Source organism: Balaenoptera physalus, assembly GCF_965194825.1.
Source record: "Balaenoptera physalus genome assembly, chromosome: 7".
Taxonomy (NCBI): Eukaryota; Metazoa; Chordata; class Mammalia; order Artiodactyla; family Balaenopteridae; genus Balaenoptera; species Balaenoptera physalus.
The window spans coordinates 23,790,094-23,815,818 of record NC_138886.1 but is presented as its reverse complement, the minus strand read 5'-3'; the positions used below and the strand labels follow the sequence as shown (position 1 = coordinate 23,815,818).

Here is a 25,725-nt window from a genome sequence, read left to right as displayed (position 1 = left end):
GCTGGCTGACAAGATCCCAGCCCTTATCTGGGCTGCAGAGGGCCTGGCCACGATGATGCCGACCTACGACCTACGGGAGAATGTAACTCTGTAAGATGTCAGCTTTCCCAGGGATATCAGTTTCAGGAGGCTGGCAGGATGTGGAGGGAAAACAATCTCAGGCTGGCTTCCCTTGCTCAGGGCGATACCTCCCCTCCCCCATCACGTGGAATTTCCACCGGAGCAGGCAGAAAACAAGCCACCCCCCACCGCTCCACTTCTCAGCCAATGTACCAAGGCCGGCTGACCTTCTTCCTTGTAACTGCATCCCCAGGGAATTGCCTGTTGATGAAGCCCATGCGGTGGTGGGGTTCATGTCTGTCTCCCAAACACACACCCCTCCTGCTACTGTTTGTGAATTCAGGAACTAGCTGTTAGAATGTTGGTGCTCAACAAAGCACCGAGCTGATCTCCCTGTGCTATGAGGCTGCTTCCCACTAGCTAGCTATTTTGTTTGGTAGTGTATATATGTCCATGCCACTCTCTCACTTTGTCCCAGCTTACCCTTCCCCCTCCCCATGTTGGGGCCTTGGGGGCGGCAGTGGGTGAGGTGGAGAGGAGGGGCCACCCTAATTGTTCCGAGGCCTGAAGGAGGGCACCTCCTCCCCAACCAGCAGACCCTCGTCCCCCTCCCCCTTCCCCTGGGATGTAAATGCCTTAGGTGATTGGTAATATATGAGCAGGTGGTCCTAACACCTGGGAGGCATATATTCTACCAGGAAAAATTGTGAAAGACTTTGAAATGGGCCTAAAAGACTACTGGGTGTCTTGTCTAATGCACCCTTCCTGGTTATCTGCACCTTTTATTGCCTTTGAGCTGTTTTGTAACTGTCATTGGTGGAAAACTGATAGTAATGCATATGAGTCTTGCCCATAGAAATGCAAATGAGATGCAGTGGAGATGCAGTTGGTTATCGCAGGGTGGATATTGACTAGTTTTGCATTTATTTGTAAATTCCTTTCAGCATTCTGGATTGCCTTGTTAATGTATGCTCTTGAATGCTCCTTTGATCTGGTTGTAACACCTTACTGGTTCTCTTATCAAAGAGTTAAATAAATCTTTGACACGTGCTCATTTAAGAAAAAAGGAAAAATAAATCCAGGTCCCCTTTCTCTCAGTTGAGTTGCCCTAAAACCAGGGAAAGTTAAGCTGTACTCTGCAGAGCCCTCTTAGAGCCCACAGGAAGGGGGCTTCACTGAGAGGACTGATAGGGACTCAGCACCCTCATGCCAATCAGAGAAGCTCTGCTTTGTCTACTTTTGTCCCCCCGCCCCCCAGACACACAGGGCGGGGCATCCACATAAGATTTCATTGGAACCAAGATGTTATGGGTTGAATTCCTCCCCCCACCCCGTACCCCTCCCCGACCCCAGCCAAAGATGTTTAAGTCCTAATACCCAGTACCTGTGAATGTGACCTTATTTGGAAATAGTGTTTTTGCAGATGGTCAAGTTGGGATGATGTCATTAGGGTGGGCCTTAATCCAGTATGACTGTGTTTTTATAAAAAAGGGGGAATTCGGACACAGGGATGGACACACACACAGGGGGAGCGCCATGTGAAAAAGAAGACAGATCAGGATGATGCACCTACAAGCCAAGGAATGTCAGGTATTTCCAGCAAGCCACCAGGAGCTGGGTGAGAGGAGCAGAAAATATTCTCCCTCACAGCCCTCAGAGTGAACCACCCCTGCCGCCACCTTGATCTTGGACTTCTAGCCTCCAGAAACGTGCACTAGATTTTGGCTCGCTAACCCTCTCTTCACCACGAGAAGTGGAATTAGGACTGCAGAGTGTTACAAGGCTTCAAGTACCTTAAATACAGCCACCATTCAAGTGGGGAGGCATCCCATCTTTTTGGATGTAAATCTTCTCCAGGACAATATAAAATCCAAAATAGCACGCCCAGCTGCAATTTGACATTGTGTAATTACAGTTCTCCTGTTTGTTGTAGGCAAAAGCAGAGACCCTCCCAGTGTCTGAACAAAAGGAACAGACTGTTGCCTGAATGGCACCCAGGTACTGCATCCTCAGTTTCCCAATCAGAACTGTCATTGGTTGCACTTAATTAAGCTGTCTTCCCAGACTCCTGGCATCTGACAGGTTCCCATCGGAATTACTAAGGTTTGCAAGCAGGGCTGGCTTTCCTGCGCCTCTGCACGCTCTCCTGGCAGGCAGGGGTGGTTTGGACTGTGATGAGATCTTGGCTTTTCCTGCAGCATATACTGGAATAAACACTGATTGATTTTGAACATTATTTTAGTGAAACCTTGGTTTATCCAATTTTTCAGCAAGAATTTGACTACCAGAGAGAACACACACAGGGCTTGAAGGGGAAGTGACCCAGGTGCCTTGCAAGGGGGTCTCTGGCAGTTCTCTAGGTTGCTGGGGGCAGTTGGTGATGGGGCAAGTGGGTAGTGAACCTGGGGAATCAGCCTCATGGTTCTCTTAGGCTGAAGTTGTCTGCTGGTCAATTCTCCTCTCTGCTTAGTGATCCACTTGGTGCCTATCAGAAGCCCTTGGCTTGCCTGCATTCCCCTGATTGATTAAGCATTTTCCTCTGTTGGAGATCTGATCAGGTGTTTTCCTGCAAAGGTTCAAGTCGATGCCCCAAGCTGGTTGATGGGGAGGGTGACAGAGGTAAAACAGGAGTAAAGAATGATGATTCTACTTTGCATTTTCCTTGCTTATTACAATGAACTTGGCACAGCTTCCCTATGATGATCAGACCTCATTTCCCAACCTCCCTCTCTTTTTTCCTCCCATAGTCTTCTCTTTAGGTTTAGAGTTTTCTACTTCATCTGCACCCTCCCCATAGGAAAAAACCCACACAGTCCCATCTTGTGTCCTGTGAATCTGACACCTTGGTCTTTAGCTGGGAGTTAATGAAAACTCCTCTGGGTGCCCCGGGGTGTGTCTTGTGTGAGTTCTTTCATTGAGTCCTTTTGTCACTTCTAATGTTCTGCCCATGAACTTCTCTCCTGCCTTCAGAGGAGTCTCCTGGTCTCTTGCAACTTCATAAAGTGGTTTGTCACCTCTGCCGTGTCTGTGAGTGTCCACAGTGACATCCACAGCAAGCAGTCAGCCTCCTAAGGCTGCCAGAACTGCCAACTCTCCAGATATACCTTGCATTGTCACTGCACTGCCTGGTGTCATCAATTCTGGGCACGATTCAAGAGGAGGATTCCTCCCCAATATGTGCCATGCTTTGCCTGTGGTCTCATTTTCAGTTCAGGTTTACACTACAAAGCAAATACGTGCTGGGCTGGCTCAGCCCCAAGCCCACCCCAAGGCCAATGCCAGCACACAAGGGACAGGCTAGTGACGTCTTCTTGTTGGGGCCTGGAGCCTTGTCTGTGGAATCCTGTGACCGCAGGGGTAAGATGAACTGAAATGACAGAGAGCCCTGGCTCCATTGTGGACCTGTCTCCATTGCGTGGCTGCTCTTTTCATGACAAAAGAGATCATATACAAGGTGTTTGCTTTTCCTGGCACAAAGCACAAGCTATTCCTTGAGCCCTTCTGACATTGTAGACTTAATGGTGCCTGTTGCCTTGTGGCTGCTTGTAAATGTTTATCCAGAAACTCGCAAGGCCAAATATGTCTCGTCAATTGTGTTCCCAGAGCAGAAACTTCCCTGGCGTTTCTCCTGTTAACTAAGAAGCTTCCAGAACAGTTAGGCCTATCTCTAAGTGAATCGAGCAGAAGCAGTAGGTTAGACTGGCAAAGCCAAAATCACAATTCAAGAAGCCATCCAGCAGGAACTCATGTGTTTGGGGGGGAGCTGGAGAGCTACTCTGAATGAAATTTTCTCCTGTGTTAAAAATCATTCCTTTAGCAAAGTTAACTAATGAAACCTAATCACTGTAATAAAATACACAAGCAAAGAAACAAACAAAAAATCATTCCTGACCTACTGTATAGCACGGGGACCTCTACTCAGTATTCTGTAATAACCTACATGGGAAAAGAATCTGAAAAAGAATGGATATATGTATACGTATAAGTGAATCACTTTGCTGTACACCTGAAGCTAACACAACATTAGAACATCATAGCTGAGCCTAGCCTGCCTTAAACATGCTCAGAACACTTGCATTAGCCCACAATTGGGCAGAATCACCTAACACAAAGCCTCTTTTATAATAAAGTTTTGAATATCTCATGTAATTTCTTGAATACTACGCCAGAAGTGAAAAACAGAACGGTTGTATGGCTATAGAATGGTTGTAAAGTGTATCAGATGTTTACTCTTGTGATCACGTGGCTGACTGGGGGCTGAGGCTCACTGCCGCTGCCCAGCATCACGAGAGAGGATTGTACCGTATATCACTAGCCCAAGAGAAGATCGAAATCCAAAATTCAAAGTCCATTTTCTACTGAAAGGAGAAAAGGTTGTTTCACACCATTGTAAAGTTGAAAAATTGTTAAGTGAACAGTCATTTGAATGGCGTTGCTAATGCATAGTGGTCAAGGTCCCATCAGAAGACAGAAACTACAGCTGTTCTTATATTTTTTTTAAACACCAACCTGGTCCTGGTGGGTGGAGCATGGGGTTTCCCAGAAAGGGAAGCTGGGTGTGGCTGGAGCCCTGAGGGTGCACTTTGACACTTTAGGTATGTGCATGTGTGAATAGGTCTGGGTCCAGGTGTAGGGGCAGGAAGAAGATGAACGGGATTTGAAACAGACCAGCATCATGGTGCAGACGTCTCCTTCCCTCTCGCCAGGTCAGTATGTGGCGTTTCCAGCCTCCATCTGATGCCCCAGGCAGCCCTTCACAGCTCCTGCATGGCGTGTGGGGCTCCAGTCTATCTTCTCTTTTTGCAAGAACGTGAGGCTTTGCTGTTTGTCCCTGAGTCTCTCAACCACTTGAGTCCAGGTCCAGCTCTTATCCTTCTGTGAACCACTTGGCTTTAGTTTTTGCCCCTGAGTTGAGCTGTGCATATCTCCCCTTTATCATGTCTCTGGATTTTCTTTCTTGCTTTCCAATTCATCTAGGTATGTAATAAAGCTCCTTATTTGGGTGGGTGGGGGACTTGTGTGGTGTTTTACCCTGGATTTTTACGTACTTGTGGCTGAGGTGGGTAGGCCATTCCGTGACAGGTGAGTTTGTCGTGGTGACCTAAGTGCCCCGGAGAGTTCTGACAGGGTGAGAGTGAGAGAGAGGTACAAAGGGTATGTGAAGATGTTTGGCTGGGGACTAAGAATGTGGTCTTCTATCTGCCCCTGGTAATGATTTGAATTGTTTTAAATTACTCTTGTTCATCTGTGGTTTATTTTATTATAATTCCACAGACAAATGGAGTCACACGGGCTCCAGTTATATTTGAAATATGACTTCAGGTTTCTAATGATGGTGATTGTGAATTTATTCATCTCAGTGCTTGCCGTATAGTAGATTCTCAATCCATATCTGTGGAGCAGATGTATGCATGAGTAAATGAATGAATGGGTGACAGTTTACTAGGACAAAAATCTTACAATTGGGGTCTTCCATCCTCAATAATTTGACAGCTCTGATGACTTGAGCAGGTGCTGTGACATTGACCAGCAACCGCAAATTAAGTTAATAAACAATGGTTTTCCTGACAGAGGGGGACACATGGGAAATGTGAAAAGCACAACTAGAAAGAGAATGCTTGAAGGAAAACATTTATCCAAGGAAGCGACAAATTGAAGGTGACTTTAAAAAATAAAAGGAAAGGCATTGATGACCTTATGGTAGAAAGGCTTTATTGTCTCTGTGGAGAAAAATCAATGAGAATTTTAGAGTGAAAAGAGAGGAATCGTGGGTTTCTCAGCGCACGCTTTGTACTAGGTGTAGTGGTGGCTTTGCCTCAGGGGAAGCTTTTATAGCCTCAGGAGGAAGGAGACTTCCAGGAGCAAGTCACAGGCCAGCTGGGGCACAGTCCTGACGGACTGAATGGGGGGAACAGGAAACTGACTCAGAAAGGATTTATACTTTGGTGATGTAGGGAAAGGAAAGTGGACCCAGTAAGAGAGATCATTGGTTCAAAAAAGGAGGAAGAACTTGCTAATCACATTAAGTTGATGAGAACAAGTAGCAGAGAGGCAGGTGTGAGAACAGAAGCTAAATCAATGGCAGTGACATGGGATCAGAGAGGAAGCCCCGGGGAATGGGCAAATAATACTGGAGGAAATAAACCACACTTGGGAGGAGAGTGGGGATAGGAAGCTTGGGAGGAGGAGACCCCAGGGTGCATAAAAGGAGGAGAGTGATAGGGTCACAGCTTGGCCCTGAGGCTGTTGACAAAGAAGGCAGAATGATTCCGATCTGTTCCTCCATCCTCTCTCTTTTAAGGATATGGTATTCCAACTGGAAAGGGTAGAACAAAGAGCATGTAGAAGGGAATTGCAACCAAATACCGGTTAAGGAAACAGGGAGAACCAGGCCCAGATGAACTATATTCCAGAGATTAAAAGAGCTAGAACTGTATGAAGCTGTTGTCAATAACCTATGAGTAGTTATAGAAAATTGGTGTTGGCCAGCAGATTGGAGTTGAGTTGTCCTAGTCCATTTGGGATGCTATAACAAAATACCAGAGACTGAGTGGCTTACAAACAACAAAAAATTATTTCTCACAGTTCTAGAGGCTGGGAATCCAAGATGAAGGTGCCAGCAGATTGAGTGTCTGGTGAGGACCCTCTTCCTGGTTCATAGATGGCTATTTTCACTGTGTCCTCACATGGCAGAAGGGGACAAAGAACTCTCTGGAGTCTCTTTTATAAGGGTATTAATCCCTCTCATGAGGCTCTACCCTCATTACCTAATCACCTCCCAGAAGCCTTGCCTCCAAATACCCTCATATTGGGGATTAGGTTTCAACATAGAATTTTGGGGGAACACAAAAGTTTAGTCTATAGCATGAGTTAACACAATTTTCAGCAAGCCACCACTGGCCCATATGGAGCCTTTGTGTGATTTAGCAAAAGGCACCTCTTCCTCAAGATACTTTGCTTCCACCTGTTGGAAAATTATCACAATATAATTTTTAAAGAATAGGACACTTTATGGCCTTCTGCCAGAACAATTTTTACAATATTTAATGCTCAAATTTACAGTATCTACCAGGTATGTGGTCCCTCCTTATATGTGACACTCTTAAGTATATATCACCTGTACCCCTTGCACAGTCTCTGATTTCAGGAGAGAAAAACGGTAGGTTACAGAAATTATAGAATAGGAGCATGGCATGATCCTTGGAAAAATTGAAGGCCACTCAACTATTTTACTTGGGAACACTTAGAAAATAATGTGGTGATCAGTAGAACTCATCAGGAATGTTGATTAATGGAGAAAAGGTAATTTGATAGACTAGTCTGTTAAAATTATATTTAATGGGGAGAACTTGTACATAACCTTTGAGTCTGAAAATAGCAGCACAAGTGTAGGATGGGGGAAAGACGTACTTTAACAGAAGCATGTGTGAAAAGAATTTGCCAGGAATCTCAACATAAATAACTGATGAGAAGCAATCCCTATACAAAATTTTGGGGTCCTAGGCTACATCAGTAAACTTATTAGAATAACAGAGATTAGGGCCCCTTTCTATTTTTTTCAGCTCACACCAGGATTTTACATTTGGTTCTGGGTTCCACACATGAAGACAGATATACCTAAACTGGAAGAAATTCAAATGTTTGTCTAGGAAAGTGAGAAAAATGGAAAATACATTGTTTGTGTAGCAGTCTAAGTAATTGGTGACATTAGCTGTGAGATAGGAAAAATTACTTGTAATTTATAACTTTCCCATTGAATGGCTGTGGTTGAACATTCTTTTGTTTGCTGAAAGCAAGTCTTCCTGGGAATAATAACCTTTGGCATTCTGGGATTCTAGAAGAAAGCTAGAGACCAAACAGAGGGCAGTCAACGGGAAAGATTTTTGGGAGGAAGCATGTGTAGGATGGTGACCAGTGGGGAGTGAAAGCCTCTCTCCAGCACATCAGTAAAATCTTTGGTAAAGTTTATATTGCTCACTGTGGGTTGTGGAAGGTATTTGTTGCTGCAGGCAGGCTGGGATGAAGTGTTGAGTCCTGCTTCAAGGTAGGCTAGGTCACCTTGGAAAAGAGAATTTTCATAGGGAAGGTAACGGTTGCAAAAGGCTGTAAATTGAAAAAATTAGTAGCAGTTGCTTTCTTAACTCTCTTTCAATCTACAACAATTCCCCTCCACCCCCTTTGTCAGACTGCTCATTTGTGGAAGTCATATGGTCATTTCTCCTGCAGAATTTCCTCCATTCTGGACTTGGCTAGTTGCTTCTTGTGGAGTTTAACTTGTTTTTCTATCCCTCTACCTCCCATACTTTCTCTAGACCTGTAGCTATGTCTGGAGACTTGATTAGATTCAGGTTCAGTTATTTTGGCAAGAATAATTTATACATTTTGCTGTATACTACCTATACCTCACATTGATGCATGCCATGTTCCACTCTTTTCCGTTTTTGTGTGATGCTAAGACAATCAGTAGGTTTAAGAGTTGTCAGTCTGATCCATCCATTAAAAATTTCCCGTCAACTCAATGATTTAACATCCACCAATGATTGTTGTCTAGATGCATTCTTTCATTAGGGGTTGCAAAGTGGTCTTTTAAATTCTATCATGCCTTCTGCACGTATTATCTGAAGTTATCCTATAAAGAACAACTTACTCATCAACTATTTGGTTATCCTGAAATATAGTCATAGAGGAAAATCAAGATAAATGCTCAATTCTTGCCTTTTATCAACTTTCAGAATAGAGTTGATATCCTAGCAACCTCTAAAAGTGACTAATGCTTATTATTATTGTTATTTTAAGTGATTGTATAACCCAGGCAGTACTCTTAGATGGTTTCCTTCTTCCTCTAATTCTTGACAGACATTCCCTGGGGTGCTGCAATCTTTGTTCACCACATTTCCACTGTTTATTCCTTCATAAAGCAGTTCAGGTCTTATTAAGAGTGTTAAATGAGATGATGTGTTTAAGGCTCTTAACACAGGACCTGGCAGGTAGTGAGGGTTAGAAATATGGAAACTGTTATTATGAAAAGATTCTTGAAGTGGACTTTCACCTCATCGATCCACCCAGACAAATGAGAATCCCTGCCAGATATCAGTACCTCCTCCCTGCCAGACCCTTGGGGATTCAGCCTCCTCAGTCCTGCATCAGAATTCAGTGGTAGCTTGATTCATCAGAACATCAGGCAGCTGGATCCTTTAAGCCTGTCCCGAAGAGAAGGTACTTCTCCCCACTTCCTATATCACTGATAGTGTTTCTTAATGCTGAAGTTATTTATCTTATCTTTCTTTCTTTCAACATATATGTTTTGGTGGACTTTTGCATGAAAATGAAAACTATTTCTCATGGTTGTGGCATTCTTGCCCCTCCTGACTCACTCTCCATCCTTTACTGTGCTCCGTGCCAGGAGGCTGACTACATCAGTGGGCTTCTTTGCCCTCTGGCTTCTGGTTGGGCTGTGCCAATGGAAGGCACAGGCAGGGGAATTGGAGTGAGGTGATGGTTTTTTAAGCAGCTCCCTCCCTGTCAGGTTACTGTATATGGGCTGTAGCCCTACTGTGGGCTGCAGCTCCTGTCTGGCAGCTCTCTTCATATGTTCTCTCTAGTTTCTAGCATGTGCTCACTCTCCATCAGGTAACAGCCCCCCAGCATTTCAAGGCACCAGGTAGCGCACCATCCATTGGTTGCTTTTCCTAAATCCTCCCCTTGACTTTGTAAATAGTACCTTTATTAAACTCTGCTGAAATTTCCCAATGTAAGTGTGCAAACTGTGTCCTGCTGAGTGGTAGGTACAAAATTGTTTATGTTAGTAAAAGATCAGAAACAACCTAAAATAATCACAAATTATAGGGGATTAGTTTACCAAATTATGGTGTAGCTATACGACACAAGAATATGTAGCCATCTGAATTCAAGTTTTTGAAAATATACTTAATGACAAATGAAAATGCTCATGGTATAATATTCAGGATCACCCAATTTTATAAAATAAAGTGTGTGTCTGTGTGTGAGTACATAGAAAAAGGATTAAGTTCCTTTAACTTAAGTTCTGTGTAGGATTGTGGTTGATTTTAACAAATTCATGCTTTTTAACGTTTCCCAAATTAAAAAATGAAAAGGTAGAGTTTTGTAAGAATAAAATCAACACATTTCATTATTTCTATATTATTTAAATCAGTTTTCTACTTAATGTCATGAATGGCAATTATAGCAATACCGAAAGAGTTACTTTTGGGCAGATGTTTTTTCCTATTCGTATATTGTTTTTTTTTTTTTGAATATTTTGATGACTCCAATTTTTTTTTGTTGTTATAGTTACTTTATTTATTTATTTATTTTATTTTTTGGACTGTGTTGGGTCCTCGGTTCGTGCGAGGGCTTTCTCTAGTTGCGGCAAGTGGGGGCCACTCTTCATCGCGGTGCGGGGACCGCTCTTCATCGCGGTGCGCGGGCCTTTCACTATCGCGGCCCCTCCCGTTGCGGAGCACAGGCTCCAGACGCGCAGGCTCAGCAGTTGTGGCTCACGGGCCTAGTTGCTCCGCGGCATGTGGGATCCTCCCAGACCAGGGCTCGAACCCGTGTCCCCTGCACTAGCAGGCAGACTCTCAACCACTGCGCCACCAGGGAAGCCCCTCGTATATTGTTTTGATGTTTGTAATCTGCTTTAAATTACTTCAGCATAGAGGTGTGTGTGTGTGAATGTGTGTGAATATGTTTGTGTGTGTGTGTGTTACTCTGAGCTGCTCTCTAGGGGCTGTCAGTCACCCTAATCAACAATTCACACCCCAGGAGTGATCAGCTAGCACTTAATCAGAGAGGCCAGGCCCTAAAGGCAGCTGCTACAGCATTTAAGTTGTCTATATCTCAATCACCACCAGAGACTTTATTAGTTAACATAATGAATGTCAGAAATGAGTTTTCATGGATGAAATTTATGTCTTGTTAATCTGCATGACAGATGTTAGAAGTAGGCTCTTCTTAGTGAAATTAAAGGGTCTCCAGCTATGTGAGTTGGCTAGCATACTTTAGAGATGGTTGCCACCCTTGCAAGTCTTACAGCCTGATCTCTTGGGGATGGCACCTGAGGTTTGGTCCTTAAGTAGTTCTATGTTGCTGCAGAGTGGAATGATTCTGGTTGCTTTCTGTGGACAATTAGGGTGACAGAATACTGCCTCTGGAACACTGTGACATCTGCCTCTGGTTAATGTTCCATGCAAGGTGGAATCAGAGCATCTAAAAACCAAAAGAGGTTATATGATCTGTTTTGTGCTTACTTACTATTAAAGTTTGTTTAGTTGGTATCTGTACATGTGGCAGAATTTGATCTGAGACTTGCTTTCATAAAAACCTGGTAGCAAGGGTGTGGAGATGAGCTACTTTTTGGTTTGGCCAAGACAAGAACCTGAGAGCCTTGGATGACCAACGTAGCATTACGTCCATTTGCAACATAGAGAACTTGGACTCCAACGCATGTGTTGGAATACTGTGAGTTACAAAGAGCTACTTGAGGATGGAATTAGGATAAAATACTCTTTGGCCAGTTGAAATAGCTAAAGAGTATGCAGCAGAATATGTTCCCCCATAGCCAAAAAGTTTGTGTATTGCTGTCCGTTGTGCCCTCTGCCTTCGTAGTCCTGGTACTCACCTGCTCCTAAGACCAGGATGTTGCAGGTAGAGAACAGATCAGAGCCCCAGAAGGTGAGCATGACCCTCCCAGGTCAGAGGAGGAGGAGAATGGTTATGAAAATAATTTCAGGACTGAAAGAGAAATAGTGGCCCCTTCCAAGCACCCTTGGGTATCTCCAGGAGACAGCACATAGATGTAGTCACCCAAGGCCTCAATGCCTCTCCAGGTTAAGAAATAAGGCATCAGTAGTTGTGGGCATGTTGAATGTATTTGCATACTGAGCTTGCTTAGGATTTCTCAGAGTCATCTACAGTCTCTCTACCTTTGTAATGTGCATCAATTATGAATTCAAATATAAATAGTATTTTTATTTACTAAAATTCCACTGTTCTAAAACTATTGAGGCAGCTGGATAATGTTGCCTATATAACTAAATGAGGTTAATTCATTTAGTATTTGATGATATATTTTATGGGCTAGCTTAACCCGATAAACCTTTTAGATGCAGTTCTATTCCAAAAGGCATCAAGTGACCAGCTTATTGAATAAGCAGGACTTTACTTTTTTTTAATTAATAAATAAATAAATAAATAAATAAATTTATGGCTGCATTGGGTCTTTGTTGCCGCACGCCAGCTTTCTCTAGCTGCGGCGAGCAGGGTCTACTCTTTGTTGCAGTGCGCGGGCTTCTCATAGAGGTGGCTTCTCTTGTTGTGGAGCATGGGCTCTAGGTGCGTGGGCTTCCGTAGTTTTGGCACTCCGGCTCAGTAGTTGTAGCTCACGGGCTCTAGAGCGCAGGCTCAGTAGTTGTGGCGCATGGGCTTAGTTGCTCTGCAACATGTGGGATCTTCCCGGACTAGGGCTCGAACCCATGTCCCCTGCATTGGCAGGTAGATTCTCAACCACTGTGCCACCAGGGAAGCCCAGGACTTTACTTTTTCTCTAAACTTCTCTGTTGACTTGTCTTTCCCTTCCCCGTGATGAAAGTCTGGGCAGTTCCCATAGCTTTTCCAATCACTCACTCGCAGGTTAACACGTTGTCTAATTAGTAAGTCCAGTCTGGTTGAATAGCAAACTTCAATCTTCCATCCAATTTAAAGTCTCTCCTCTCCCACAGTGTGGACCCTTGTCAGGTAGAGACTAGCAGTGGGGAAGGAGGCGTGGTTGGATTCTTCACTATTCCTCACTCTTCTACTGTTTCTCCTCGACTCTGCGGCTTTGGCTTCTCCAGGGTTAGGGCTAGAGAGGGAGAGGAAGAGGCAGAAGATGCCTGCCTTGACTTACAAGGTAGATTACAATGTACTTGTAATCTACATTGGTGCCCTCTGGGCGGGGCCAGTGGACAAAGGCCAGTTCCTCCTCTATAGGGCTTTCTCTTGGGTTCCTTGGAGCTATCCTTCCTGGGGCCCTCCTATTTTGGTTACCTGGTGTGGCACTTTCCTGGACAGTCCCTGACCCTCGGTGGCTCCCTCCACACCCCTTCTGGTGGGATCACCTAACCTTCTTCCCTTCTGAGGGATCCATATCTAACACCTGGGATGCATGTATGCATCTTTGCCCCTCCACACTCTTCAAGTGTGGGCCAATTGCAATGCAGCCCTATTAACTGTACCACCAATGGCCTCTCCAGCCAGCCAGCCTCTCACATTTTGACAATTTCAGGTATAGGTCAGCTCCAGACTCTGTCTTCCGATCACCAGAGTATATCTATCAAACTCTGAGACTTGAAACCCATCCTCCTATGGCTTTAGGTGAGAACAACTTCCCCCTTCCTTCCCATTTCCCAGTGGGAATGGAGGGGAAATGCCACAGCACACCAAGTCTTTTTCTTAAAAAACTCCCCACTTCCCAATCTCTGTGACAAATCCCTAAACCTGTCCCAGTGTGAAGAGTGAAGGACTGCAGAGCCTGCCTCACATTTCTAAGCTCATCCTACATAGGTGGTCTTGTCCTATTGTACTCAGCTGCAAGGAGAGGGAAAGGCATATTTAACGTCCTGTAACTCTACCTACCCACACCCAGAGGCAGTTCTATTTAAAATGAAACATTCCAGACGAGTCATGATAATTAAGACTTCTACTGCAGTAGAAGTAAGCGGGTCATGCCTGCTCTCAAAATCTACCAGGCCAACATCATCACATTCACTGTGAGTCAGTCTGAAGGATTTGGAGACTTCAGTCACGCACATTAACTGCTCAGGGTTGCTTAGCTTTGGGAAAGTCCCTAGAGACCTCCATTCTGCATCAACTGCCAACTGGCTTCTGTCCATATCCCAGGCAAAGTTGGAGCTACGCCAGCCATCTCCAGATTCTCTCTTTCTCTCTGAGACCCATGTCAGGACAGAACAGGCAGTTCATGGAATAGTCTTCATAGGACTATGATCTAATTCCGTGGGTTTCATTGAAGGTCAGTATAATGGGCAACCATTTACAATTTCCTTTTAGCCATACTAGAAACGTCAGGAAAAAAGCAAATCTAATGGAGAAATTACCAAATGCCTTTAATCTTCCATGTTCAATCTTCACAACATGGAAGTTGTGAGGTAAAACTGGAAATTCTAGACAAAGAAAGTAGAGTCCAGAAACACCAGCACTGCCTTACGACTCCTGTGACAGCAAGAGAATGTGTTACAGGGGACACAACTGAAAATTACAGGTGATTGTTCTGCCTCATTTGGGAACAAATCCTATTGCAAATAGCCAGCAGAACAAATTTTCTGGAAATTGTAATAATTGCATCTGGGCTAGAATGGAAGAAGAAACAATTGGGACTATTTCGTTTAAATGACAAGAACAAGAACAATTTTAATAGCAGTAAAAAGTAGCCTCTGACTAAAACATTCTCCCTGTTCCCCCAGCGTCCCTCAAAATCTTCACAGTCTAGAGCAGTGTTTCTCAACCTTTTATTCATTATAACCCAATAAGGAGCTTTTTCAGACATTTTTTTCCTCATCTCCTCCTTCCATGAAAATTTAATACCATAAACATAATCTAATTACGTTTATGTAAATATAAAAATATATGTATACTTACCATCTATATATCTACATCTATATCTATGTGTGTGTTTTATACATAAAAAGAGTAAGATTTTTTCACCTATGTTAATTTCCCAGGACTGCCATAACAAAGTACCGTAAACTTGGTGACTTAACACAGATTTATTCTTTTATGGATCTGAAGACTAGAAGTCCAAAATCCAAGTGTTGACAGGGCCGTGTTCCTCCTGAGGATCTAGAGGAGACTCCTTCCTTTCTGCTTCAGCTCTGGTAGCCCCAAGCATGCCCTGGCTTGTGGCTGCATAACTGCAATCTCTGCCTGAGTCTTCACATGGCCTTCCTCTCTCTGTGTCTGTCCTCTTCTATCTCTTATAAGGACACTCTCATTGGATTAGAGTCCACCCTCATCCAGAATGATCTCATCTCATGCCTTACCTTAATTATATCTAAAAAGACCCTATTTCTAATAAGGACATATTCTGAGGTTCTAGGTGGACATGAATTTTGGGAGATGATATTTAACCCACTACAGATCCCAAGAACCAAATTTGGTCCCCTTGGGGATGACATCATCCTTGCTGAGAATACCATAACCTAGAGAATAAATGGTATTCAAAGCACTCCAGCATCTAAATCCAACTTACTTGGAGAAGTGAATGCTGTCAACTCTCTGAAGAGATCCCCTGACCAGTCCTCTGCTGGTGACTTTTGTAGTTGTCTGCAGAGGGATGCCATGGTCCCTGGAGGAAAGTCACAGCACTATCAGTCCATCTGCCCTCCTGCACCCCTCACCCAGCTGCTGAAAGGATGCTTTAACTTCTCTCATCCTCCACTGCATCCTCTGTAAAGTGGAGAGAATCAGAGTACAGTATCTACTTCCTAGAGTTAATTTTGGCTTTAATTGAGGTCATGCACGAGGAGGGGTTCGCTCAGTGTCTACCATAGAAAATGTGCTCAATCAATGATTAGCAGTTATTTTTATTATCATTCTTTTTTCCCCACTGTGTCCCCCTGAAAAATGGTGCTCCTAGTCCTTCCCCTTGACAGTTTCATGATCTGATTCCTCTCTCTAGTGATGAGGCTTCCTTTTTAGCTATCTCTCCCATTTAATGACAGCCCATCTGATCTTTCACAAGCTTCAGCTTTATTTCCCGTCAGGAAATCATGAAAATGCTTTCTGTTGGCTCACAAAGCTTGCCTTGATATAAGTTGGGGAACCATGCACAGGGGAGGGCCAACCATCAATGTAGTGAGCCAACTATGTCATGAAAAAACTGGGTGCACTGATCAGCCCTGGTACACTCCTGGGGGGAAGGGGGGTTCTTCTCTGTGGCTTCTCTTCTAGAAAGGTAAGGAACCTATGCATTCGCTTTTCTGGGAAAATATTTTATTATGTCATATGCTTGTGAATAATTTACATTTCAGGGCATTCATCTCTGCATATTTCTAACTTTAGGCTTTTTATCTTTGTCTTTATCCTGTGGCTAAAACTCTATGGCAGAAATAAAGGTGGAATGGGTGCCCTTGACTCCATCAGCCTCAGAGGGACCTCTGTCAAATAGTCCCACTCACATGACAGGAAACTCTATCCTGTGGTTTTGATTTTATCTGACAAGTAAGTTGAGATTTGTATTCACAATTCCATGTTTTTCCTCCATGTTGCACCAAGAGTTCTTGGTCATATAGGATTGTGCTTATGATCATTTAAACACTCTTTGTTTTACATACCCTTTGGCAGAGCCAAGCGTTTGTGGGGACTTGAATGATATTGGGGATCGTTGCTTGAAGGACATGCTGATTTTTTCCTCTTCTAGATAATCTATCATATATCCTTGAGTCAAACTAGATCACAGAGACCCAGGAAGGTGGGCTGCACTGTTCTGACAGCGAGCAAAGTTAACTTTGCTGAGTTGCTTCTTGATTTGATGCCTTCAGCCTATATAGGGGTCTTCATGGACCCATCCCTAGGAAGCTTCTTATTCTGTTGGTTGAAGAGCAAGGCTGAGGGTGTCATGCTTTCCTTCCATGGTGTCTTCTTGGAAAAATGCTTATCTTCACTACTAAGACGATCAGTACTTCTCTTGAATGACAGCTCTGTTTTTTGCCTCATGGATGTTGGGAACTGTATATATGATCATGTTTCTTTTCTTGTGTTGGATGCTGCAAAGCTTAGAACCAGTAGGTGGTTCACCATAGCCAGACTGAGGACCACCTCACTCCAAGCTCATTCCTATCCCTTTTCCTTGTAGTCTTTTTTCTTCTGCACTATTTAAAATTTGTGCTCTTTTATTGTATTTTAGTTTTCCTTATAAGATCCCTTATATCCTTTTTGGAATAAAGTAGGAAACACATTTTTTAAGTAAATATTTATCTGAGAGAAGAATTAAACTAATTTTGTATGATCCCAATGGGCAAAATGAGGATTCCTTCTTTTTTTCTATCTTTTCCTGCCCTCCCTCCCTCCCTCCCTCCTTCCTTCTTTCCTATCACTCAAATATTTAACATGTCAACTAACTATGAGGAACTGAAATAGGAGACTTAGGGAGATAGAGGAGGCAGCTTCTAGCTGTTTAAGAAATGACTTTATAACGCTCAGTCCTGCCCAAAGATAAACAATTACCACTTGTACCAGAACTTCATAATTTACAAAGCGCTTCTGCCCACATATGACCTTGTTTTACCTTCACAGCAGTGCTCAATTGTAGGGATTATTATCTTCATTGATCAAGAACCTGAGCTTTAACAAGAATCTTGGCCAAGGTAACTTAGCTGCTAAATGGGGGAGGTAAGAATGGCTTCCTGATTTTCTGGTTTCAAATCCTTGTTTGCCCTTTCCATGACCTGAGACACCCCACCACTTATCCCCCCTCCACTTGCCGTGCGGTGGGCATACCCTCTCAGTCTGAATGTGTACCTTTTCACTCTGACGTCATTTTTACCCAGAATGTGAATTCACAATTCACATAGTATCAGTGCTGTTTTTATTCTCTGTGATTTAAAAGCCAGCAGAGGGACTTCCCTGGTGGTGCAGTGGTTAAGAATCTGCCTGCCAATGCAGGGGACACGGGTTCAAGCCCTGGTCCAGGAAGATCCCACATGCCACGGAGCCACTAAGCCTGTGCGCCACAACTACTGAGCCTGCACTCTAGAGCCCACGAGCCACAACTACCGAAGCCCATGCGCCTAGAACCTGTGCTCCACTACAGGAGAAGCCACCGCAATGAGAAGCCCGTGCACCGCAATGAAGAGTAGCTCCTGCTCACCACAACTAGAGAAAGCCCGTGAGCAGCAATGAAGACCCAACGCAGCCAATAAATAAATAAACAAATAAAAATAAATAAATAAAATAAAAAATAAAAGCCAACAGAGATATGCCAAATATGTTTCTGCTTTCATGCTTCAAAGTTTTGCTTCAGGAGATAGCATCTTCCGTACAGGGGCCACATGAATGCTGGTTGGCGGGTCCCTGTGCCAGTCATTCAGTGCTCTATCAGATTCGGCACAGCGTTTTTGAGTCACCACATGCCACCACCTCCACCTGGGGAGGTGGCTCTAGATTGCTCTTCACGTGGGTGCATATTGTGTGTTATCTTAGGGAGAGCAGAATGGTACCTTCTGGAACAAAGCTAGGGCTTATCACAGCATGCCCCACCAGCAACTATTAAGGTACTTTCTTCTCCAAACCCAAAAGTTGGGGAGTATTATTATTATTATTATTTTTGGTGAGGGGGGCCTCCTCACCATGTCCCTATTTAGCATGAAAAAGCAAACATTTCTAGGTTACTAACTTATTTAAAGGAGTGTTGAGTCATCCCTTGTTATCCTTCCTTAAACGTATTTTATCTTGTTGAAATTTCTCCAAACTGACGGCTTATGGATGGCACTCTTCCTTAACTTCCAGAGAGATACAACTGCCCCCATTTTTATGGTTCTTTGGTCATTTCCATAAGGTCATTGCATGTAAGCCCTTGCATGGAGTGTATCAGGCAGGGTAAGTCAGGTTGTGCTGTGGTAACAATACACCTCAATTAAACAAAGGTTTATTCCCTGCCTGGGTCCATTATGTGTCAGCTGGGGGCTCTGCTCCTCATTGGCTTTACTCTGGGACTGAGGCTGATGGCGTACCCACCACCTAAATGGCAGAGGGAAAGAGTGTCTCCACTTGTGCACTGGACTCCAAAACTTCAGCCCACCAAAGCGAATCACTCAGCTACACCTCACTTCAAGGAGTAGGAAAAATCAAACCCACCATGTGGAGAAGCCAAAATATTTGGTGCAGTGAGTTAGATCCTTGTGCTACACGTTAATCTCATCTGGAAATGTCAGCATTTATCTTTTAGGCAAAAACCAGGGGAACTTTTTTTTTTTAACTAATTTATTTATTTTATTTATTTATTTTTGGCTGCGTTGGGTCTTCGTTGCTGCGCGTGGGCTTTCTCTAGTTGTGGTGAGCGGGGGCTACTCTTCGTTGCGGTGCGCGGGCTTCTCATTTCGGTGGCTTTTCTCGTTGCAGAGCACGGGCTCTAGGTGCGCGGGCTTCCGTAGTTGTGGCTCGCGGGCTCTAGAGCGCAGGCTCAGTAGTTGTGGCTCACGGGCCTCGTTGCTCCGTGGCATGTGGGATCTTCCCAGACCAGGGCTCGAACCTGTGTCCCCTGCATTGGCAGGCAGATTCTCAACCACTGTGCCACCAGGGAAGCCCCCCAATTCCCTTTTCTTAATGTTTAAGTAATAACCCCCTGGTCGGGCTACTTCCATAGGATTATTGGTGAATGTCAAGGAGATACTATATATGAAAATATTTTGAAATGTGGAAAAAGTTTTATAGATAAGGATTGTTCAGCTTATTGCCATGTCTTTTTTGCGTAGAATAATAATTCTAACTCATATCACTTAGATCAAAAATAAAATACACCCATTCTTAGGACAGGCACCTTTCTCTGAAAGTGATTATATCAGTTCTACAGAAATGTCAAGAACCTTTTAAAATTAATGTATAAGGCACTGGAGAAAAGGCCATGCCAATGCAGCACCTGGCACAACTTCCCAATAGTTACCTTCACGTAGCTATGAGTCTAGATGCGTAGGTTATTTTGTCTTTAGACACTTGTGGAAATACTTTCAGTCAGACCAAGAAGGATTATCTCTGCCTTTTGCCGGCCCTTTCTAAGTTGACAGGTAGAAAATTGATCATCAGAAAAGAGCACACAAAACTCTAATACTATAGATTGCGAATGGATGATAAGATTTCCTGGGCAGTCAAATGAACCCATTCGACATGATTCCCATTTTTCATGGCAGTTCATAATGATCTTCCTTCCTTGGGGCTCCCTAGAGGGGAGAATCGACCAGGTATGCTCTTAGGTTCAGCAGGGTGGCTTCCTTTATCTTGAATTTCACAGGACACTATGAAATGTATGACTTTTAGGTCCCTCAAAGACTTCCTTCACTGGGCACATCTGGCCAAATGGGTAACACATTTGCCTCACAAAAACTGATCCTTTATTCTTGGCTTTTTTTTTTTTTTTATTTACTAAACACTAATGAAACACCTGTTATGCACTGTGTTAGCCACCGAGCTAGTATGGATGTAAGATTAGCGAGACCCAGTCAGCCTTTGAGCAATTCACAATCTAGTGAAGGAGACAATTATACAGGCAACGGTGACTGTACAACATGTTAGAGATGCCCTGGAAGTGCAATGAGGTATCCTGGCAGCTTAGAACAGGGGAGCCTCACTGTCTCTAGAGGTCAGGGAAAGCTCCCAAGAGGAGATAAAGTGCCAGTTGGGTCTTAAGGATGATTCAATGGCTGTCAATACAAAGCAAGAGAATTGAGGGCAGAGGAATAGCATATGTAAAGACCTAGAGGCTGGGAAGACTTCCTGTTATGAAATTTGTATAACTGGGGGTCATGATGGTCTGCAGAGCCCCAGTTATAGGGGCATGTAGGACCAGCTCTGTGCCAGGGAGGCCTGGGTCTCCCTCAGAACCAATTCCTGTCATCCCAGGGGGTTAACCAAAGGTGTAACATACATACATTACACGTTGGGTTGGAGCCCAGAGAACCCTTCCACGTTTCCCCCACTTCTTCCTTCTCTGCTCCTCTGCCTTCTTCCCGACCTCCCACTCCACCTCCCAAGATTCTGGTTCCAACCAGCTGCTACCATGGTTGGCCAAGCCCAGGACACTCTGTGCCCCTTTGGTCTGAGGTCACTGCATCTTGGGAAAATAACAGTGGATCTTTGTATTCCTCAGAACGAGGCACCTACCAGACAGATTCACCTCTCTCTTGCTAATACCCATTACCCTGAAAGCCTTAATTGTGATGCGTGATTATGTTAAAAGACTTTCTTCCCATAAGGGAAGAGGACAGGAAGGAACAAAGCAGGTGAACAGTACCAAGAGCCATGTGTGTTCACTTTGCTTTCTGAGGAGAGGAAAAATCTCAGAGAGCAGCCACGTCTGTGTTTGCATCGCTCTCTGCTTTCTCACCAATCTACTGTTTGCATGGTAAGAAAAATAAGTCCTGCCCTTTGAGAGGGTGAAACAAGTTCAAGAGCTTCTTATCCAGCTCTCCCTTGATGACAACCTAATGGTTTCCATTAGATTTGTTTTCCAGGTTATATAAACCAAAAGCCTTGAACGCTGACTTGGGGTAAGCAGAATAAACCAAAGAAAAAGCCAGTTAGAATGTATTGGTGAGGCATTTAGTCTTAGAAAAGAAAATCTGCAGTTGTTCTTTGTAATGGAGATTTGCTGATCTGATTCGAAAATCTCGGAAGCTAGCACTGCATTTTGAAATGGTGCATTGCTTGACATGAGGTTTAAGTTCATTTTGGAGCCAGTTCTTCACCTACCACCCCAGGTTCTTTCTGAAATGTCCTCAAAGCCTTCTTAAGAGCAGAAAGATGCTCTCCCATTTTCTCCCCGCAAACCATTACATTTTCTTTCAGTGTAACACTTTATACAGTGATCAAATTATGTGGTGACCATAACTGAAAAATATCTGTATACAGAATTCTTCCTACTCTGGCAGTGTTTATGGCAGGGACTGTTATGAAATAGCATGTAAAACACGGACCAGCTTAAAATGATTTTGCTTTTTAAAAACAGGCTGTTGATTAATAAAACCTGAAGTTATTTTGCAGAGACATCACTGCGCATGTGCAACACGGAAACCTGTGTCTCCAGGATGACCCCAGAACCAAGGATCTTCAGTCTACGGAATTCAAAGAATAGAAATGTTGCCACCAGAGCTCTTTACAAAGCAAGAACTCCTTCAGTGAGGAAAATCCAGCTTCCAGCAGCAAGAGTAGCTTGATTACCATATATGGACTGATTCAAGATTAGCCAATCAGCTTCCAGGTTTGAAATTCTCCTAATTCCTTAAATTTCGCCCTGAACCTTGGATCTGGGAGACAGATTTGAGGTCTGCATGTCGACCTCGCAATAAAGCTCTTTCTTTTCTCAAAAGCCAGTGCCAGAGTATTGGCTTCTGTGTGCCTTGGGCAGTGAGCTTTTGCTTGGTAACACTAATCTCTGGCACCCAGTAGGTTTCTAATTCTACCACTATGCCTGGCACATAGCAGGTGTTCAATAAATATTTGTTAAATTAAATCTTATATAAAATCCCTGCTCAAAAACTTCCAATGGCTTCCTATAAACTTTCAACTTCCTCCTGACTTACATATTAAGAATCATTCTGTGTAGTTTGGAGCTGAGAGTTTTGAAGAATATCTTTGGGTCTATGACCCAAGGCTTTCTTTATTACCTCTAAATACTTAGAGTATCTACTAAGATTAGGAAGGCTTCCCCACCTCATATCCTCATTAGCTTTTCCTTGAACTATTATTATGATTTCTTATCTGGTCTCCTTGCCTCCTGACTCCCCCTTATTTTAATCATTCATAATCACTCTCTCCTGACCTCAGGACCAGCCACATAGTTTGAAGGTCCCAGTGCAAGATGCAAAATGCAGGGCCCCTTATTCAAAATTACTTAAACTTTCAACACCATGGCAGCAGGACATTACACCAAGCACAGGGCCCTTCTGTGCTCAGGGTCCTCGGTGACGGCAGAGTCTGCATATTCATGAAGCTGATCCTGCCTGAGTTCAACCCTTTTAAGGCAAGGTTTCAGTCATGGTAAGTCCTTTTTCAAAACCTTTCAGAGGCTCCACGTTGTCTAGAGTTGTAATTATAGGGACTTATATCAATTCTGATCCCAACCAACCTTCCCAGCTTTATCTCCTAGAATTCCTCTTTATACACCCTACACTTCTTCCAAATGGAACTACTTAATCTTGCCCAGAGGTATCCCTTCCTACCTCTGTGCCTTATTTGTACTGCTCCCATTACTTAGAATGACGAGCCTCTTGTTTCCCATCATCACAAATCCTATGTGAAATCTTTCCTGATCCTTTCATTAAAAAAATTTTTTTTTATTGAAGTATAGTTGATTTACAATATTGTGTTAAGCTTCAGGTGGGATCCTTTCATTTTTAAGAACTCTTTTCTCCCTCTGAATTTCTAATACCATTTTAGCAGCGTCCTCTTTTGTCCTTTCACTCTTTAATGAGCTCCAAGACTGTCTCGATGCTGTGGAAGGTACAAAGATGAACGCTATTTATTCTGCTGATACTACTGTTAGGCTCTCTTATGCTCTCGAGGGCGGGCTTTGCCTAGCCTCATCTGTGTCTGGCCTTTTGTAGAGAAGGTGCTCATATACTTGTTGAATAAACCAGTGGTTACCAGTTGACTTTCAAGAAAAGGGCATACGTTCATTTGTCAGGCAAATATTTGTTGAATACCTACTATGTGTTAGACTCTCTTCTAAGAGCAGGTAATACAGGTATGAAAAAGGCAGACTGGTGCCTGCTTGCATGGAGTTTATATTTTTATGGGTGGGAGGCAGGGAACAAACAAACAAACCAGAAAAATAATAGCTGTTGCTAAGTGCGTTGGATGTCATTGTGAAAGGGTTGTGAGTTTGAGGGTGTCTGGGAGACTCTTGGATTAAATAGCCAGGGAAGATGGCACCACAAAGTGACATTTAGGCTGAGATCTGAATAATAAGAAAGATAATCTTGGGGGAAGTTTAAGGGCAGAGGTTCAATGCAGAGAAAACAGGCAGTGCAAAGGCCCTAGCGTGGGAATGAGCTTGGAGGAAGAGAAAAAAGACCAGAGTGGGCAGAGCAAAGTGGTCATAGAGAGACAAATATGAGATGAATGAGGGGAGGTCAGTGTGCTAGGAAGAGGAATATTGAATTTTATTCTAAATGTGAAGGGACACCTTTGGGGGATGGGAAGGTTGGGTTTAAATAGAGGAGGAATGACTTGAATTCTTTACTATGTGGATACTGGCCTGTGAGGTGGCAAGGCTGGAGATAAGGAGTTATGAGCTGGCAATAGTCCAGGTGAGAATTTCTTTTTTTTAAGGCTACAAAGCGCTTTTTGCACTGCCTTAGCTGTGTCCCACAAATTTTAACGCATAGCATTTTCATTATCTTTCAGTCCTAAATATTTGCTAACATCCATTAGGGATGATTCTTTGACTCACAGGTAATTTAGAAGTGTGTTTCTAAGCTTCCAAACAGGAAACTTTAACAATTACCTCTTAAGTTTTTTCATTGTTCTGTGGCCAGATCATATACTTTGTGTGACACTGATGCTTTGAAATATGACTTGCTTTATGGACTAGGAGATGGTTGGTTTTCACCACTGTTCCATGTGTGCTTGAAGTACATACTGTTTTCAGATACACTGTTCTGTGTGTCCAACAGATCAAGCTTATAAATGCTCTCATCCAAACCGTCCATATCCATCTGATTTTGTCTGCTTGGTTTATCAATTCCTAACAGAGATGTTAAAAATCTCCCACTTTGGTTTGTGAATTGATTTCTCCTTGTAGTTGTGTCAGTTTCTGCTAGACAGATTTGAAGCTATGTTCCTGGTGCACGACTGTTCTACCTTCCAGGTGATTTGAACCCCTTTTCATTACGTGGTTATAGTCCTCCTTAGCAGTGCCTTTTATCTTTTTTTTTTTTTCTTTTTTTTAATTTATCTGGTTGCACAGGGTCTTAGTTGCGGCACACAGGCTCCTTAGCTGTGGCATGCATGTGGGATCTAGTTCCCTGACCAGGGATCGAACCCCGGCCCCCTGCATTGGGAGCACAGAGTCCTATCCACTGTGCCACCAGGGAAGTCCCAGTGCCTTTTATCTTAAAGTCGACTTCATCTTATGATACAGCCAACACCAGCTTCCTTTTGGTTACCATCTGTTTCTTAACTGGAGTTTAGTCAAAAGAATTTTATTAACAGTTTTTTGGAAATATAATCCACATACCATAAAATTCATCTGAGTTTTGTCGACGTGCATTCGTTCTGGCTGCCTGTGGGCTTGGACTTAATTCTGCCTCTGTGTACCCTCCATTCCCCCGGTTTAGTTTTAGGTTTTACTTTCTCTCCCACCTCCTCCTAGACTGACACTGTCCACCCCACTACATTTTTCTTCTTTCTAGTTTAGTAACACGGTTTCTATCTTCTAGTGGTTATTTTAGGATTTTTAATGTGCATGATTATCTTAAATGATAATCTTTATCCATCTTACAAATAAATTTAGAATAATTCAATTCCAGGCAGCCTGAGGATGGCCCCGCCTTCTCCCAGTTACCAAGCCTGTCAATACCGCCTTCAGCTCTGGCTACAGGGGTTGGGTTTTGTCCTTTCCAAGAGAGTTTGGGGCTGACACAGCAGTCACACAGGCCATTCCCTTCCTGCTCCTGTGAACTTGGGAGAGGAGGAGGAGGTCAGTGAAGACCCACCCCCTCCTCATGCCCACTGCCTCCTCACCACTCCCTCGTCCCCCACCCCGGAATTTTCAGGGAGCGTTCTGGCCTCACCAGAGGAGGCTGGATCCCGGATCTGGGTCACCCCTTCCCCGGATCTGAAGGCTCTTCTGCACGTGCGGCCTAAGCCCCGAAAAGTCGGTGAGGGCAGCGGGGCAGCGTCCGATTTCCGCTGGGAGCCTGAGCCTGCCGGGGTCGG

At 43.7% G+C, this 25,725-nt stretch overlaps 1 long non-coding RNA gene across 1 annotated transcript; it reads right to left on the bottom strand.

The window, feature by feature from the left end:
• Nucleotides 1–1,992: 1,992 nt before the first annotated feature.
• On the bottom strand, nt 1,993–25,667 carry LOC309664199. Its single transcript, XR_014265672.1, has 3 exons — nt 24,893–25,667; nt 21,833–24,705; nt 1,993–2,061 (listed from the first exon to the last, which is right to left on the bottom strand). It is a non-coding gene; the product is annotated as an uncharacterized lncRNA (long non-coding RNA).
• Between the last annotated feature and the right edge of the window lie 58 nt (nt 25,668–25,725).